General features: G+C 37.6%; 1 non-coding gene and 1 pseudogene across 1 annotated transcript; one reads left to right on the plus strand and one right to left on the minus strand.

Annotated features, from left to right (window-relative positions):
• Window positions 1–6,308: 6,308 nt before the first annotated feature.
• LOC123459885 lies at window positions 6,309–6,469 on the plus strand. The gene has a single exon (XR_006636621.1). It is a non-coding gene; the product is annotated as a U1 spliceosomal RNA (small nuclear RNA).
• Window positions 6,470–15,055: 8,586 nt separating this feature from the next.
• Window positions 15,056–16,980, minus strand: part of LOC101594516 — a 36,146-nt pseudogene continuing 34,221 nt past the window's right edge.

Raw genomic sequence — 16,980 nt, forward strand, 5'->3', positions numbered from 1 at the left:
TGACTTTCTATGTTTGCAAATGCATGCAACTCAGTCTCCCACATGAGGAGGAATACATCAGCTGTCCTCCTCCATTTGTCTACTATGTTCTTACTGTGAAATGGATTTTCTCTGAATCTGGAGCTACCGTTTATTTTCCAGTCAGGATGGCCAACCAATGAATCCCCACAATTCTCTTGTCTCTTCCCTAGACAAAACTAAGGTTACAGGTTTTTGTGCCCTCATCAGGCAAAAGCATGGGATGCCTGCCCAGTAAGCTTTCTTAACAGCTGAGCCACTTCATCAGGCTAGCTTCCAAGTATTTTAAATAATGTGATGAATGTTACACCAATTCAGGCATTATGGAAAAATCTTGGATGTACATTTTCCTAAGTAGTAGTTACTTTCTGCTTTTTTGCTTGGATATCATTCAATAAAGAAATCCCTTTCCTTACTTGTGTATTGCCACTTTGTGGTTTTGCTGAAAGCTACTCAATATTACCCTTGGAGCAGAGCACCTTGCTACTGATCTGGAAGGAAGACTCCTTACCCATGGGATCGTGAGAGGGGCTGTTGAGAGAGGACATGGGGGCAGAAGGTGAAAAGACTGAACAACATCTGAAAATCGTTTAAGGCAAAGTTCACCCAGATGTTTTTTTCTCAAATCCCACTGCCTTGCCTCCTACACTTTCCTAAGAACAGGTGTGACCCCTGGAACCTCAGAGAATCAGCAGGAATATGCAAAGGTCATGCAGAGTTGAAAAGCAGCAGAATTTGAAAACTAAGCATATTTAATAAATAACACCTGTCTTCTGTAACAGTTTCCAATATTTAAACTACATAGTGCAACTTCAGTTCTGAAATTGCAAAAGAGAATCTGACTGACTCATCTCTATCTTAATAATCACTTCCATAAATGAGTATAGATTATTAAATACAGAGACCCCAAAGGTGTGGACATTAGCATAAATGAGTTATTTTAAAATCTATACATGTTATTTCAAAACTGTATCAAGTCACAGGGATGAAATACATCATTCTGGCACATTCAGTTAGTCTCATCTTTTCTAATTATTTCATTTGCATGTTTTAGGATTTCTCATTAGGAATTTCCATTAAAAGTTCATAAGCTCCACTTGACAGTGAATAATGAGCAAATTGTCAGATTTAGCCCATGCTGACATGTCTGTTCTCCCTTTGATGGTTGTTGACCTCATTAGGTGCACTAGAAAGTAGGGCTTAAAGTCTAAAAAGTTTTGGAGACTTGAAAATAAATGATTACCTAAACTTTCATTATCCCAACCTTAAGAACATTGACTGTGATATTTGAACTTTTCCTAACATATTGAAAAGTGATGAATAGACATGTTAGTAAAAGCACAGGCTCTCAGCTACTATGAGATTTCTTTGTAATCTTCCAGTTTGCTCAGTGGGAGGAAACCTTGTCTCAAAGAAGGTGGGCCATAGTCACCTTGAAGCAGTCCTCCCACATTCACATTTGCACCAGAGCATATCACCTACAAACAAACAAATAAATAGAAAAGCAGACTCTATTTTAACTAACCCCACAATACTGTAAGTATTCTTGGGTAAGAGATGTGTAGAGCAGGCACAGAGATGTAATATTGCATATATATATATATGACTTTCATAGCCCAAGCTACAGAAAATAGAACAGTTATCCTAAATGAAATCATGTTTTCCATCTGTAAAGTTTATGCTCATTAACGAGATAATAATATATTTAAAGAATTTCTAATTTTGATTTTTAGCAAATAGATGTATTTCTTTAGCATTAAAAATTAGATAATCGGGCTGGAGAGATGGCATAGCAGTTAAGCACTTGCCTGTGAAGCCTAAGGACCCCGGTTCGAGGCTTGGTTCCCCAGGTCCCACGTTAGCCAGATGCACAAGGGGGCGCACGCGTCTGGAGTTCGTTTGCAGAAGCTGGAAGCCCTGGCACGCCCATTCTCTCTCTCTCCCTCTATCTGTCTTTCTCTCTGTGTCTGTCGCTCTCAAATAAATAAATAAATACTTTTAAAAAAATTAGATAATCATCTGTATTTCTTCTTGTTGCTATGACAAAATACCTGACAAAAGAAACTTAATGTTGCAGTTACCTCCTTGTTGCTTGGAAAAACTCTTGACCAGAGACAACTTTTGGGAATAATGGGTTTATTTCAGGCTAACATATTGCCTCAGAAACTTCACCATGGTGGAGGTAGCTCGCCTACTTCATTGAACGTCCATAATAGAGAGAGAAAAGTGAACAGACAGAGTTCAAGCGAGCTCAGAACACTCCTTACGACTATACTCTACCCACACGTCCTCCCATGGTGCCTTTCTTTCTCCAGCATGGCTCAACCTTCCAAATGCTCCATTCTATCAAATAATACCTAAGGCTATGGGAACACTGAACTCAGTCCTCCACACTTAACAATTTAAGGGTTTACATTGACTCAAGCTTGAGGGCATTCAGTGCATTATGGTTGGAAGGCAAGGAAACTGGAATGAGACTGCTGGTCACACTGCACCTATACTCAGGAGACACAGAGAAATGAATGTTCAATTTTGTTGTGCTTTTCTTTTTATTCTGACAAGGAGTCTACATTCACCTTCACAAATAGTTCTATTTCTCTTTCTTGTTCTCATTCTCTCTCTCTCTCTCTCTGTTCTAATTTGTGTGAGAATTATTAATGAATTATATACCACATGAAGTAAAGTCTTAGCAATGATTAATTAAAACATATCTTGATTTTATTAAATAAAATTAATAACCTTGTCTAATTTAACCATATAATAGGATGCAAACTAATGGTGCCTGTAAATAGCGCTGAAAGTTTCCATATTCTGTTTCTACATTATATACATATTTTGTTTGCCTATGAGCAACTTGCAGCAAATGAAACTTTTGGAGATTACTCTGCTGCATCAAGGTAGTAGGTGGCAAAATAAAGATCTGAACCCGAAAGAATTCCCTTCACATTCCATTCATTTGATACACATGCAAAGTACATTCCTTGAACCTTAAAAACAACTTATTTCACAATTAACCAAACAAAAAAAAAGGTGTCTGGTGAATTCTATTTCATTACATATCATGCTAAATTTTAGGTAAATTTCTCATACAAGATCAAAAACTTCCCTTTCATCTGTCTTCGGTTTTCTAGCCAGTGCATATTCTTGTTTTCAAACCAAATTCAATAATTCCCTTATTTCACCAGTGCAAATTCAGGTAAATCCTCCTGGATAAAGGAATATACATTCATTTTACAGGCAAAGCAGACAATCATTGTCCTTGATTCTGTAAAGAAGATGTTGAATGCAAAATAAATACCAAATAAAAGAACAATGGATTTAGATATGGGGCTTTTAAGACATAGCTAGGGGGGGAAAAAAAGAAAGAAAGAAAGAAAGAAAGAAAAGATGACAGAACCATATGGGAGGCACTGTTCAATCACTTTTGTAAGTTTTATTTCTTCACTTTCAAGTTACTTTTTCAGTTTTAATTTTCTATTTAAGCACCATACTCATTTCATTGCACCAGTAATTACTCATGCAAAGATTTCTTTAAAAGCAGTGTTGCATTTACCTTGCCATGGCTGGCACAAAACCTCCAACCTAAGGCAGCTCTTAGGAAGAGAGCATTTATTCCGGCTTACTCTCTGGAGGAGAAGCTTCATGAAGGCAGAGGGAAGCATAGCCTGAGCAGAGGCTGGGCATCACCTCTTGCCGATATCAGGTGGACAAGAGCAGCAGGAGAGAGAGCAAGCTCTAGAAAAGAGAGCTAGGAATTACACCCCTAAACCCACCCCCAACAACAAGCCTACTCTGGCAAGAGTCCACTTCTCAAAGTGCCATGAGCTGGGAACCAACCATTCAAAGCAGGGATTGATGGTGGACCCCTAATTTAAACCACCACAAACAGTAAGTACAGAATCCTTAGGTAAATAATGAAACTTTGCATGGAGAAATACCTGCACAATGTGAAGGTGACTTTATTTTATTTTATTTTTTATTTGAGTGAGGGAAGGAGAGAGAAAGAAGGGAGAAAAAGGAAAGAGTGAGGGTGGGAGGGAGAGAATAGGCATGCTAGGGCCTCTAGCCACTGCAAGCAAACTGTAGATGCAATGGACCACCTTGTGAATCCGGTTTACATGAGTCCTCTGGAATCAAACCGAGGTCCTTTGGCTTTGCGTGAAAGTACCTTAACTGCTAAGCCATCTCTCCATCCCAGAGAGACTTTAAAAAGGTGAGATAACTGTCAAAAACTAGCTAAAAATAAACATGATAGAGTGTGCATATTGGAAGATAGATATCAAATTTGCATATAACTCACTATTACATAGATGGTAATAAATACAGCTTAATAGATGGATAAACATCTTATATATTCTGTTATATTTCCTTTAGTATTAAAACTTCTTGGCTGGAGAGATGAGTTAGCAGTAAAAGTGCTTGCTGGCAAAGCCTAAATAATGATGTTTGACTCTCTAGTTCCTACCTAAGCCAGTGTTAAAAGAACGCAATATCACACATGCACACAAGAGGGTGCAGGCATCAGGAGTTCAACTGCAGAGTCTGGAGGTCCTGGCATGCCAATTTTCTCAATCTCTCTTCTCTCACACATTAAAAAAAAGGCTAGTCTGTTGAGCATGCCTCAATAAAGTTAAAAGCTGGGTGTTGTGGAACAGGCCTTTAAACACAGCATTTCAGAGGCAGAGGTAGAAGGATTGCTGCCAATTCAAGGCCACTCTGAGACTGCATAGTGAATTTCAGGTCAGCCTGAGCTAGAGTGAGACTCTACCTCAAAAAACAAAAACAAAAAACAAACAAACAATTATAAAACCAAAATTTCTTATGTAAGAGCAACTTTTGTGCCCCTCCTTCAAGCAAAAGTTGTTCAATATTCAAAATAATTTCATTAAAGAATGGTTAGGGGGTTGAAGAGTTTGCTCAGTGGTTAAGGTACTTGGTTGCAAAGCTTAGTGACCCAGGTTCAATTCACCAGCACCCACATAAATCCAGATGCACAAAGTGGTGTGTGCATCTAGAGTTCCTTTGCAGTGGCTAGTGAGCCTGGTACCCATACATATTCTCCCTCTCTCTCTCTCTCTCTCTCTGTCTCTCTCTCCCTCTCCTTACAAATAAATACACATATTAACAATAAATATAGAATGGTTAGAAAGAAACATGTCTATCTGTGCTATAATCACACACAAAATACATGCTACATAAACACCTAACCTTCATGAGAATTTTTCTGTTATTCCCTAGTGTCTCCAGTGAAACTAGGAAAATATGAAGTCAGAAAACCTGTGAAATTGTGGCTTCCACTTTTTTGCTTTTCCCTTTTATCTAACTTATATGTTCTACATGGGGCTTATAGGATGTGCCGTGGTGTTCTCTCACCATCTATTAATAAGACTTAGAGACCTCTGTCCTTATTTTTCAGGAAAGAAAAATAGAACTTTATTGAATTTTCCTGTTGGTCTATGGAAAAGTTAACAAGGTGAATTGATTGTGTCTCAGAGAACGTAAGATTTCATTACTGTTAGCACAGAGTTCTCTGAAATTAAATGAGCATTATAATTGATGATGGTAGAATATGTGGGAATAGAGGCAAACTCTTTCAATACAAAACTTTATCACTTAAATTTACTGGTTTTAAAGTACAACAGCTAACATCCAATTTTTTTAGTATTAGTAAAATTTCCAAACTTAAAATAAGTAATGTCCAAAAAGGTCAATATCCTGGCTGTATTTCAGACGCATTTCCTCATAGTGAATAGAATTATCAAAGCTATTATAATAACCATTTATATATGAGCACAGAATAAAGTAACACAACATTTTTCACAATGTAAAAAGCCAAAGCTCTTTCTTTCAGGCGATTTCTTCTTTGGTTTATTCTGTTATGTATCATCCCAAATTCCTAAGAATTTCTTCCTGTTGTGAATGGCTTTATACTGTCACACACTGTGAATGGCAATGTAACCTAGACTCTTTCTAACAATGTTGCATTACCTGAACAGAAAAGACAATCATTTTCAAGCTACATTTACTTGTATTAACACTGGGAAGATAAAAGTTCAGTGGAAGAAGTCAGAGTTAAAATGTGCTTGTTATAGTGGTGATTGTCAAAGTATCTTTTAAAATAAGCTTTCCATATGTCCCTTCTACAGTGCAGGTATCTGGGCCTCTAATTTACTCTATATATCCCTATAGACCTGTCAGATGATTTCTCTTAATTATTATTTTATCATTGAAAATTTACTAAGACAAACATATAGTACACTGTAATTACAAAATAACTAAAGTCATGAGTTATACTTTCCACAGGGGAGATCTTGTGATCAGAAAGGTGGTTTTCCTAGGGCAAGGCTTGTCCATTGCTCTCCAGGATGTGCCAAACCCTGTGATTTCCCCAACTGCAGGAAACTCAACTGCATAATTTGTGGAAGGGGCAGACTATATTTGTGTCCTCCCCTGATAATAAGAAAAAGTCAGGCATGGTGGTGCACACCTTCAATCCCAGCACTTGTGAGACAGAGGTTAAGAGGATCACCATGAGTTTGAGGCCACCCTGAGACTACATAGTGAATTATAGGTCATCTTGGGCTAGAGCAAAACCCTACCTCAAAAAAAAAAAAAAAAAAAAAAGAAGGTAATAAGTGCCATGGGCTGGGAAGGAGTGTCCTAAGGCATTGTCCATCCCTGTAGAAACTGCCGAGTGTCTTCATAACCCCATGGTGAATGCCAGTATCCATACTGAGAAGAACCCTCAATGGAATGGGGACAGAGAAGAGGGATATAAGATATAAGCCTATGGGAATATGCCCAACACACAATATATTCATGCAATAAAGTTCACAACTAACAAAGAATAAATAAATAAATTGCCTGAGACATAACAGCACTAGACAAACGGCACTAAGAATTCTAGGATGAGGCACAATAATAGTTCATTTGATAACAATTTATCAAATTAAAAAAGATAAAACTAAAGTATTATTAAATATAATTTGGAAAAAGTTCATTTACTGACAAAATGAATATTTTTAAATGAAAGTAAAAGCTTTGAAATATAATAAATATAGTGGTAAAAACCACAATTAGAAGTCAGAATGTGTAACTTAAGATTCTCTTTACAAGGAAGACTGAATATCTGTAAGTATGAAAATGAAAAACAAAAGCCCACTACCTATCATGACAGTAGTCAATTTTTTTGTTTATTTTTATTTATTTATTTGAGAGCAATAAATAGAGAAAGAGGCAGATAGATAGAGAATGGGTGTGCCAGGCCTCTAGCCGCTGCATAAGAACCCCAGATGCATGCTTCCCCTTGTTCATCTGGCTTACATGGGTCCTGGGGAATTGAGCCTCGAACCAAGGTCCTTAGGCTTCTCAGGCAAGCACTTAACCACTAAGCATTCTTTCCAGTCCATAGTCAAAATTTTCATATCTGCCAGGGCCCAGAAGACATTGCAGAGGAAGTAGTGATTTAAGCAGAAGTGGTTCTCTCACAACTAGCCTGAGAATCTCCTCCAAGGAGATGGTGGTAGACACTGAGGAGATTCAAAACTCATCAAAGCAGAAATTCAGAGGATCAGATAGTGTAATACTAAAATAAACTTAAAGCATGCCCTCCAAGGCTCAGGGAACAATGCAGAACAGGGTGTGAAAAGATTGTAAGAACCGTAAGGTTGGAAGGAGTTTTTTGAGACATTGCAGGTCTTTGCTGCACAGAGACTGACTGGTGAATATTTTTCTCAAATATTTTATCCTTTAAGTGGATCTGTCACCAACAGTGAGACACCAGTTGCAAAGTACCCAGGTATTCTAAAATATTAGCTAATGAAGAGATGAAGATAATATCATGTGGGATTTATAAGGACAACACTAAGAGAATATAAACAAGGCAGATTGCTTTTCTAAAATTTTTCCATTATGAATTTTACTCCTAGTACTGTTGCTGTCCATCTGTCAAAAGAATGCAGAGCCAGATCCTCTGGAAGAGAAATATTGTCCAGCTTAATATTTTCTTCTGTCTACTCTGAGGAATCATGTGCACTTCACGCAACATGTTTAGAATGTATCTATGTTACATTGCCATTCAGAACATGTGGTGATATGAATCATGTACAATACAAATCAAGTACTTGGCCTTTTATGAGGCCCAGAAACATATACTGCAGATTGTCAACATATTCTTTCATCAGTCATTCCTGATGTGATAGAGGAAAATTTCTGCACTAAGGAAATCAATGTGGATTTTCTATTTCTCTGTTCTGTGATATTGTGTAGAATCAGCTAGACAGTAATAAAACAGAATAGATTGTCTAGACTTCTTATCTCCTTTATTATGTCTAAGTTTCCTTTTTCCTTCATATTCTTTATAACTTCCAGTCCTCATAATGCACAAAAATTCACTGTGGTGACTGCCAGTTTTAAGCAGTTAAGTGGGCACCTTTAGATGGAAATCATAAAATGATCAAAACTCAAAAACTCAATAAAATTGTTTACAGACCATGGTTTTCATAATGGAAAAAAAAGAATAATACATAAAACTGAGTAAAATATAATAGAGCAGCTATACCAGCAACTCAAATATTTTGAATTTTACATTTTAATGCCTTAACAACGTACTCATATCAAAATTTAATGTGGCTATTTCTGACAGAATGGTAAGGGTTGACTGACATGTTGCTAAAATGCCAGGGACCCATCAAATAGAAGTATCTGAACATCAAAGTTGATTTGGAAAGAGAAAGATGGCTCCATCTTGAATGATGTCTTTATTTTTATTTTTATTTTGAAAGGTATCTTTGAGGAAAGCCTGCAACTTGCAGACAGCATGTCTGCTGTAATTCCAGTAACAATGTTGAAACATAAAAAAATCGACAGGCATTTATCTTCTAATACGTAGATTCCTTTATCCATAGTGGAAATGTAAGGCCTGTGCAGCAATTCAGCGCATGCCTGGGAATGTGCATATGATATTTCCATATATAAACAAAAACCTCATGTCTTCAGAAAAGCAGAATCAAAAAGGAGAAGAGAAACTAAACAGAGAAGCTAAAGTTAGTCAGGGCAGGGGTTACAACAGAGGGGGATGGTGATGGTAAGATGGCAGCACTCCAAGTTCCCAGACAATGGGCGAGGAGGAGGAGCAACCTTCCTTCAAGGACTTTATTTCCTGTGCTCAGGTGGTACACTTCCTTCTTTCTTTCTTTCCTTCCTTCTTTCTTTCTTTCTTTCTTTCTTTCTTTCTTTCTTTCTTTCTTTCTTTCTTTCTTTCTTTCTCTCTCTCTCTCTCTCTCTCTCTCTCTCTCTCTCTCTCTCTCTCTCTCTTTCTTTCTTTCTTTTTCTTTTTTTTTCTTTTTTCCTGCCTGCATTCCATCTTGAAAGATTTCAAAAGAAAACATTACAGCCTTACTTTCACTGCTCAGAGTCCCACAGTCTCTTTATTAAGAGTGGTGGAAATTTCTAACACTAACTCCACAACAAGGATGGAGCTTCTTTTGCTTGTATTTCTAGGAAATGGACTATAGCTATATGTTCACAGGATATAATATGATTTTATTAAGACTAATCAGGTATTTATTCCCAAATCTGTCCTCCTGGTCAATCCACTCGTCTGTAGCCTTCTTTAAGCCATATTCTCTATAGGACATTCTTTACCTGCCCCAGGAGGAAACCTGATAGCTATGGCAGGTAGTTTTTTTCTCTTAAGGTTTAAGGACAGCAGAGCTACAGTGCATTTTTCAGACCCAGCTTTTGTACTGGGATATCTGCAAAAGTATGAACTAAAAATGAGCACCTCATCCCACACTGTGTCATCATGAACTGGGGAAAAGATAATCTGTATAAAATAATCCTGTATTCTGACTCATAGGTGGAGTCAAAAAGCAATTCGAAGAATTTAAGTGTAAAACAGTAGTTATCAGAGCTGGGGGACAACAGTTGGGAGGGACAGGTGGGGAAAGGTTGATCCTTTATATTAATAGAAATACATTTCCCTATTATTTAGCACAATATGTTGGACACAAGTAAGGCTAATGCACTGCCTACATCAAAGAACCTATAAGGAAGGAATGTGAATGTTTCTACCACAAAGAAATGATAGTGTGAGGAGGGAGATATTCTGATTTGGGCAGTGCACACTGATATAGATACATGGAAACATCACATGGTGCTCCACAAACGTGTACTTTCATGTATCAGTGTAAAAATAACTTAAAAAATGCCATCCTATAAACCAGAAGCAAAACATGGTAGCACATCCCTGTGATTTCAGCATTTAGATGTCTAAGAAAAGAGGATTACCATGACTTCAACAGCAGCCTTGCTCACATGGAAAAATCCTGTTGCAAAAAAAAAAAAAATCAGTAAAGAAACGAACAAACGAAGCAACTGAAGAATGAGATATATTCAGCATGTACTGTTTCCTGGCAGTGAGGGGCTCAGTCAATCCCTTCATGGGGGAAGAGTGATACTTGCTTATGACGGCAAGGCCTGTACGTCTGTTAACACTCGATTGCAGCCTCTGCATATCTCTTCATGTCCCAGTGTCCTCTGTGATTACAGCTGAAGTAGAAAATGAGAAATGTGTCCTTTGGGAACCTGAATACTTCATTCTATGACAAAAACCTAGCACTTCTGGTTGACCATAGGCCTGCATAACGTGTATGCCACTTTCCTATTTTCTTATGAGCTTAGTTGACTTCTGATCCTATGGCTTCCAGTCAGTAATAAGATAATACATATATCTTATCTCTCTTCTACTTGCATTTTCAAATTTTTGCTTATCATAATGTAGTCGGAAATAACTAGTACAAGTAGGAAGTAAACTTACACATTTTAATTCTTATAAAAAGGCTGAAAGACCTTCTTTCTAAAATGTTACTATATCTGCATCATGGTGATCCCTTCTTCTTGGTAGATTTTACTAGAGCTTTTGTTTTCCCAACAATATCCCTAATAATTCGACATGGTTTCTTCCTGGGTCTCCTTAAAATTAGTGGATCCATACATCCTATATTTTTGAAGTATAAAACCTTGTGAATACACCAAGTAAAACTTGATAAATATAACCCTTTTCATTTTTCCAAGTACTTTACTGCAGTTTGTTTTAAGTAGGGCATAGGTGGTCTTCAGAATTACAGAGGTCAGATTTTCTCAGATATCAGATCACTACTACATTTAAATCTCCATTGTGCCCACCAAATTTGTTTCACATACTCACCTGCAGCATGGCTACCAATTGAGTAATGGCATCCCAATTTATATTGCCGAGTTATGAATCAACTAGGTTAACATTGCATGGGCTTGGATGCTAAATTTTTTTTAAACTTTTTAGATATTACTTTTTATTGGACATGTATAAGATCCACTCTTACATTATTACAAACATTTTACAAATAAAAAATTGTTTTCATTAAAATAGAAAACATTTCCTGGATTTACCATTGTACAGTGGAAACAAAGGACATATAATATATAAACATGAAGGTCATACTCCAAGTATTAGAACAGAATACTGACAGATTCACTTCAATAACTTTGTTTTTTTCAGTACTGGGGATCAAACCAAGGGCCTTGAGCATGCTAGACATGTGCTCTACCGCTGTGCTATCCCTCCATCATACAGTTTTATGATTACCCACACACTATATTGACTTCCAAAGGATGAAATAAACATACAAGAGAAGGATGATCCTCAAAATATGACGTATTCCCAAAAATACTCAACTTCATTTACAGTCTGTCTTTCCTTGCATGGGATTTGGTCAGTGGATATCAGCAATAGAATTATATACATAAAACACTAGAAAATGCAGAACACACTGTCTTTAAGGTTTTTTTGTTTTTTTTTTTTTTAATCAGCTTTGTCATATTAGGAGTAGCTACCCAGAGCACCCACGTGGTCATTTGAAATACACCGTGCATACATTATCTTATGACGAATCACATATATGAGGGAATGAATCTTATTTCTAAGACAATCTTAAAATAGGCTTAATACAGGAATATATCCTTATTTTTTGAACTTCATATCTTTGACATCTCAGAATAAGTCAGCATATAATGACCTAATGGTTCCAACTACTCCACTTGATTCTAGTCACAGGACATACCATCTAGGAGAACAGACCAAGATGCTAACATTTTAAAGGCACAATAGACAAGTATATCTTAAGGTATCAGAACATCTCAATATAAGTGTTCCTGTCTGTAGATTTACTGATTTGTCTCAATGAAATAAGTAATTTCCTAAGCTCTGTTATCACTCAAATTCCACTCAAGAAGGGACTCAAAATTATCTTCATTCAAAGCACTGAGCTTGAAGAAGAGAAAATGTATAAAGAGGACATGCATCATTCTTTAAAATTTTTGGCCAGAATTACAGGCCTCACTTCTGGTGCTTTGCTTTGATAAAGGTTAGTAACCAGGTTACACGGAAAGAATCAGAGAGGTGTTCTATATGGCAGAGATTTTATCTGTCTCTTTAGAAAGGGATGTGCTCCTGGGAATTTACTAAGGTCTGTCTAGTTAAGAGATGAGTTAGGCTCTAAAAATTTCTCAATTGAGGTCCCAACTTGAAATGTTTAAAAAGAAGACAGTATTTGGAGAAAGGAAATTAGAGAGGTAATTAAGGTGAAGTTCTAATCTAATGTGTCTGAGATCCTTACAGAAAGAATTATGGATGTTGGCAAAAATAGCCATTCATAGTAGACCATGTGAAGACATAGGGAATAGATCACCTTCCACACTAAGCCCAGGGGGAGGCATGGAGCATATCTTCTTTCATGGCCTCTCCTAATGAGCCAACTCTGCTGTGCCAACACCGTCACCTAGGACTTTACATCTTCAGAACTATGAGAATTAATTTCTGCTATGTAAAGCACTCATTCTGTGCTATTTTTTTTTAAATGACTTGAACCAACTGTTGAGTTAACTTTTACTGGAAGGATGCAAACAGATGTCTATTCATCAAGTAGGACCCAAACCTAAGCATGATGTCATCAAAGTACAAACTGATGAACCTGTGTGTTTTCTGGGGTTACTTACAGGAATTTGGGATGTCTCAAAGTCTGCTGTGTCACCCAAGTATGGGTGATAAGTCAGGAAAGCTGCATCCTTGGCTCTCTATATATGACTTGCAGGAAGGGTAATGGTCACTGAATCTCAAGCAATTATTTATGGCTTATATAACCTTGGAGTGGGGCTTATGAATCTTGTAAATATAAGCTGTCCTGGAGTTATTAGTGTTATTATCTTCTGAGTCCTCTGAGTCCCTCCTCCACCCCCGTCCAGGAGTAAATGCTTCAATTCAAATTATATTGTACATAGCACTCCATCACAACCTCCAATCCTGATGTTCATTTTGCCGTTTCTTCTGCTATGTTCCCTGAGCCTTGGAGAGAGTGATGCAGATATCCAATTAAGGCTAAGCATTTTGCCACTATGCCACAATAATAGTCAGTTATTCTCAGGAGCTAGAACAGTTTCCAGCCTCTGTAATAGATTACCCATGGCAAGAATGATGTTTCCTTTAGGACTCACTGGGTCTTATAGCAACATTGATATAAGTGCATAAGCACAAGTGTTTGGATAACATCTGAATAGACACATGGCCTCCATTTAACAAAACAACCACAGTAACTGATATTGTCCCTATGTGAAATATGACTTTTCTAGCCAACAGATGTGTGTGTTGGATTAAAGCACCAGACATATTTATCCTCTTGTAGAGCTAGCCATAAATGTGATCAGAAAGTTGTTGGTATAGTAGCCACAAAAGTTGGGTCACTATTACACATGGAATCATTGTTATAGTGTGTCTGGGAGAGAGAGAGAGAGAGCCTTTCACCTCTGGCTTTAAAGTACTTCATAGTGTCTTCTAGAACAACAAAAAACTGTCTAGTAAGAAGGGTTCTTAAAATATCCATCAGCTTAAATATACAATATCTTCAGAACTAGGGCCTTATTATCTAAACTGGTATGCAAATATGAGTACTAGCAATAGGTTTCATCATTTTAGGAGTCCTTTCTGGTGTATATTTAAATTTTATTTCACACAGAAATCAGAGGTTTAATTGCAATTTAAATTTTTATTTATTTTTTTTTAAATTTAATTTATTAGTTTTCTTTTCAGCAAATACAGGCAGTTTGGTACCATTATTTAGGCTCATCTGTGATCTACCCCATTAGACCCTCCTTGTTAATGAAAATGGGTCATGCATTGTGGAGTTAGCCCCTAGTTATTAGTATGATAAATGTCTCTGCAAATCATGACCCAACATGTAACTCTGACATTCTTTCCATCCCCTCTTCCACAAGATTTCCCTGAGCCATGTTGGGTTCATTTTTGGTCTGCTTCAGTGCTGAGGTGTTGGGGGCCTCTGAGGCTTTGGCTCTCTGTTATTGCAAACTATTTTGTCATTTTTATCAGCTGAACATAATTCACTTGCATGACTTCATAATGATCAATACATTTTTTAGACAATAAAAACACCTTTTCATTTACACAAAATAATAAAAAAAATACTAATGCACTGAACACTACTGTAGACACTTCACCTTTCCAACATGACTTCTGCATCTATAGGAATGTTTTATTTTTTTTTTGTTGTGGATTTTAATCTTATTTGTTTATTTAAGCTGCAAGCAGAAAGAGAGAGAGGGAGAGAGAGAAGACTCTAGGGCCTCTTGCTGCTGCAAATTCCACATACATGTGACACCTTGTGCATCTGGCTTTACATGGGTATTGGGAAACTAAACCCAGGTCATTAGGCTGTGCAGACAAGTGTCTTAACTACTGAGCCACCTCTCCAGCTCTGGAGGAATGTTTTAAACTTTCAATCTTCCAACAACATTTTTTTTCTTCAAATAAATGTCACTTTAAAAATAATCTTAGTGAATATTATGTAAATCAAAAACTGACTCATGATGCCCTTCTCATTTATTAGCTTTATTGATTACAAGGTATAAATAACAGGGATGCATTTTTAACTCAAAATGCTGTGTTACATCTGCTTCTTATCAACCCATCAAAGACATGCAGTTATGGTTACGTTGGCCATTTCCACTGGTTGGCAGAAGGCTCCTCCACCATCGGCTCCCATGGTCTCCACTGCAGCATTTTTCTCACGAGACTTAGTTCTCTCTCAGCCTGAAGAATCACTTCTATTTGGCCAGCTTGAAGGTGCTCTTGTATTTTTTTTTTTTTTTTGACATCTGTTTCTCCTCTGACCATACCCAACTTCTCCTTTGTAATCTATTTGGCATATTTCCTGTATGTTGCATCTTTAGCGATTTGATCAGGAATATCAAGAATCCTTGTGTACAATACTCTGAGTCGGTCCTGTGTAGTGACACCAACTGCCAATCCCAGCAGGCCAGTGGTCTCCTTCAGAATCCACGACAACACACACAGCCCTCTCCCTTTTACGGGCCTTTACAATCATCTTGTCCAACACCTCAAGGACATAACCCAACCCTGGCAATGAGATTTTCATCCAACAACCTCAAGACTTCTGGGAATGTCCTTTGCTCATTCATGCAGGTTACCTTCTTTTAAACTGCCAACTTGCCTTTGCTATTCTTCCATATTTTTTTGAATATAAAACAAACTAAACATTAAACTTCTTCACAGAGAAAAGATTTGGTTACTTCAAAAGAGGAATAATGAAGACAGCAGTGTGGAGGGAAGGAATAACTTTATCTAACTCTGCATGATCCACAGGTGTTTTCCATGTGCTATCCAATTTCTTTCCCTTGAAGACTTCCATGGGGCCTCCATGCCTCGCCTCCATTTGATCAGTAGAGCCCATTCAAGATTCTTGAGCAAGCCCGGGGTTAAAGGTTGGAATAAGGCCCCTCTCCTGTGTGCTTTTGTGCCTTCCATCCAGGTTGGCTCCCAGTATATGACAAAAGCAAAGAAAGAGCCATTCCTTAAGCTATTCCTTGCTGTTGTGTTAGACCCAGGCAAAGCAAACAGTTGGCATTCCCAACATACCTACTTATTATTTATTTCTTCTGCTGGAGAAAAATGACTCACTCCATTTAACTTCATTGTTTTATCACGTGTACCTTCTTTTAAAATATTTTATTTTATTTATTTATTTGAGAGAAAGAGAGTGAGAATGGGCATGCAATGGCCTCCAGCCACTGTAAATGAGCTCCAGATTCATGTACTACCTTGTGCATCTGCCTTATGTGGGTCCTGGGCAATTGAACCTTGGTCCTTTCGTTTGCAAGCAAGTGCCTTAGCCACTAAGCCATTTCTCCAGCCCCACTTTTACCTGCTAATAACTGTTTTACTGGCTTTAAAGACTTCAGGAAGCTCACTCTCACAGCAGTTAGCTCTCTTTATTTTTTGTAAAAGCTTGGCTCAATTCAAATCTTACCACATTTGTGGTCAACTAACAGAGAGAACCCTTTGTCTGTTTTGGCTTTCTGTGGACTTTTTCAGAGTGTTTTACCACTTCAAGTAGCCAGTGTACATACCAGTCTAATGTCAGATGTGCCAAAGATTTTCCGCATCACAGAGATCAATGCCCCACCAAGGGGCTGGGCAAAAGTCAGTAGAACTTCATACAGGTGTTGAATTTCCTGCTGCATTAACTTCTTTCTCAACTCTGCAGTGAGCACAGTTCTATCAGGTAAACTGAACATCAAAAACAGACTGTCTCATGTCTAGTTGATTCAGTAACACCTGTACCCACTCTCTTGTCTTCCCATCACTGGTTTCATGGGGATCTGGGCTAGTCCACCAAATGACTTCCCATGATTTGAACCAGACTATCACCATCCAGGGGTTCAGACTCATTTTTTTCAGAGAATTAAAAACTTAAGAGTTAGGAAAATGCTAAAAGATTCAGCAGACAAAATTTATTCAGTGAAGGAAACAAGGTAGTAAAAGACATACAACTCGTGCTGGAGAGATGGCTTAGCGGTTAAGCGCTTGCCTGTGAAGCCTAAGGACTCCGGTTC

This window comes from Jaculus jaculus, chromosome 3 (genome assembly GCF_020740685.1).
Source record: "Jaculus jaculus isolate mJacJac1 chromosome 3, mJacJac1.mat.Y.cur, whole genome shotgun sequence".
Classification (NCBI taxonomy): Eukaryota; Metazoa; Chordata; class Mammalia; order Rodentia; family Dipodidae; genus Jaculus; species Jaculus jaculus.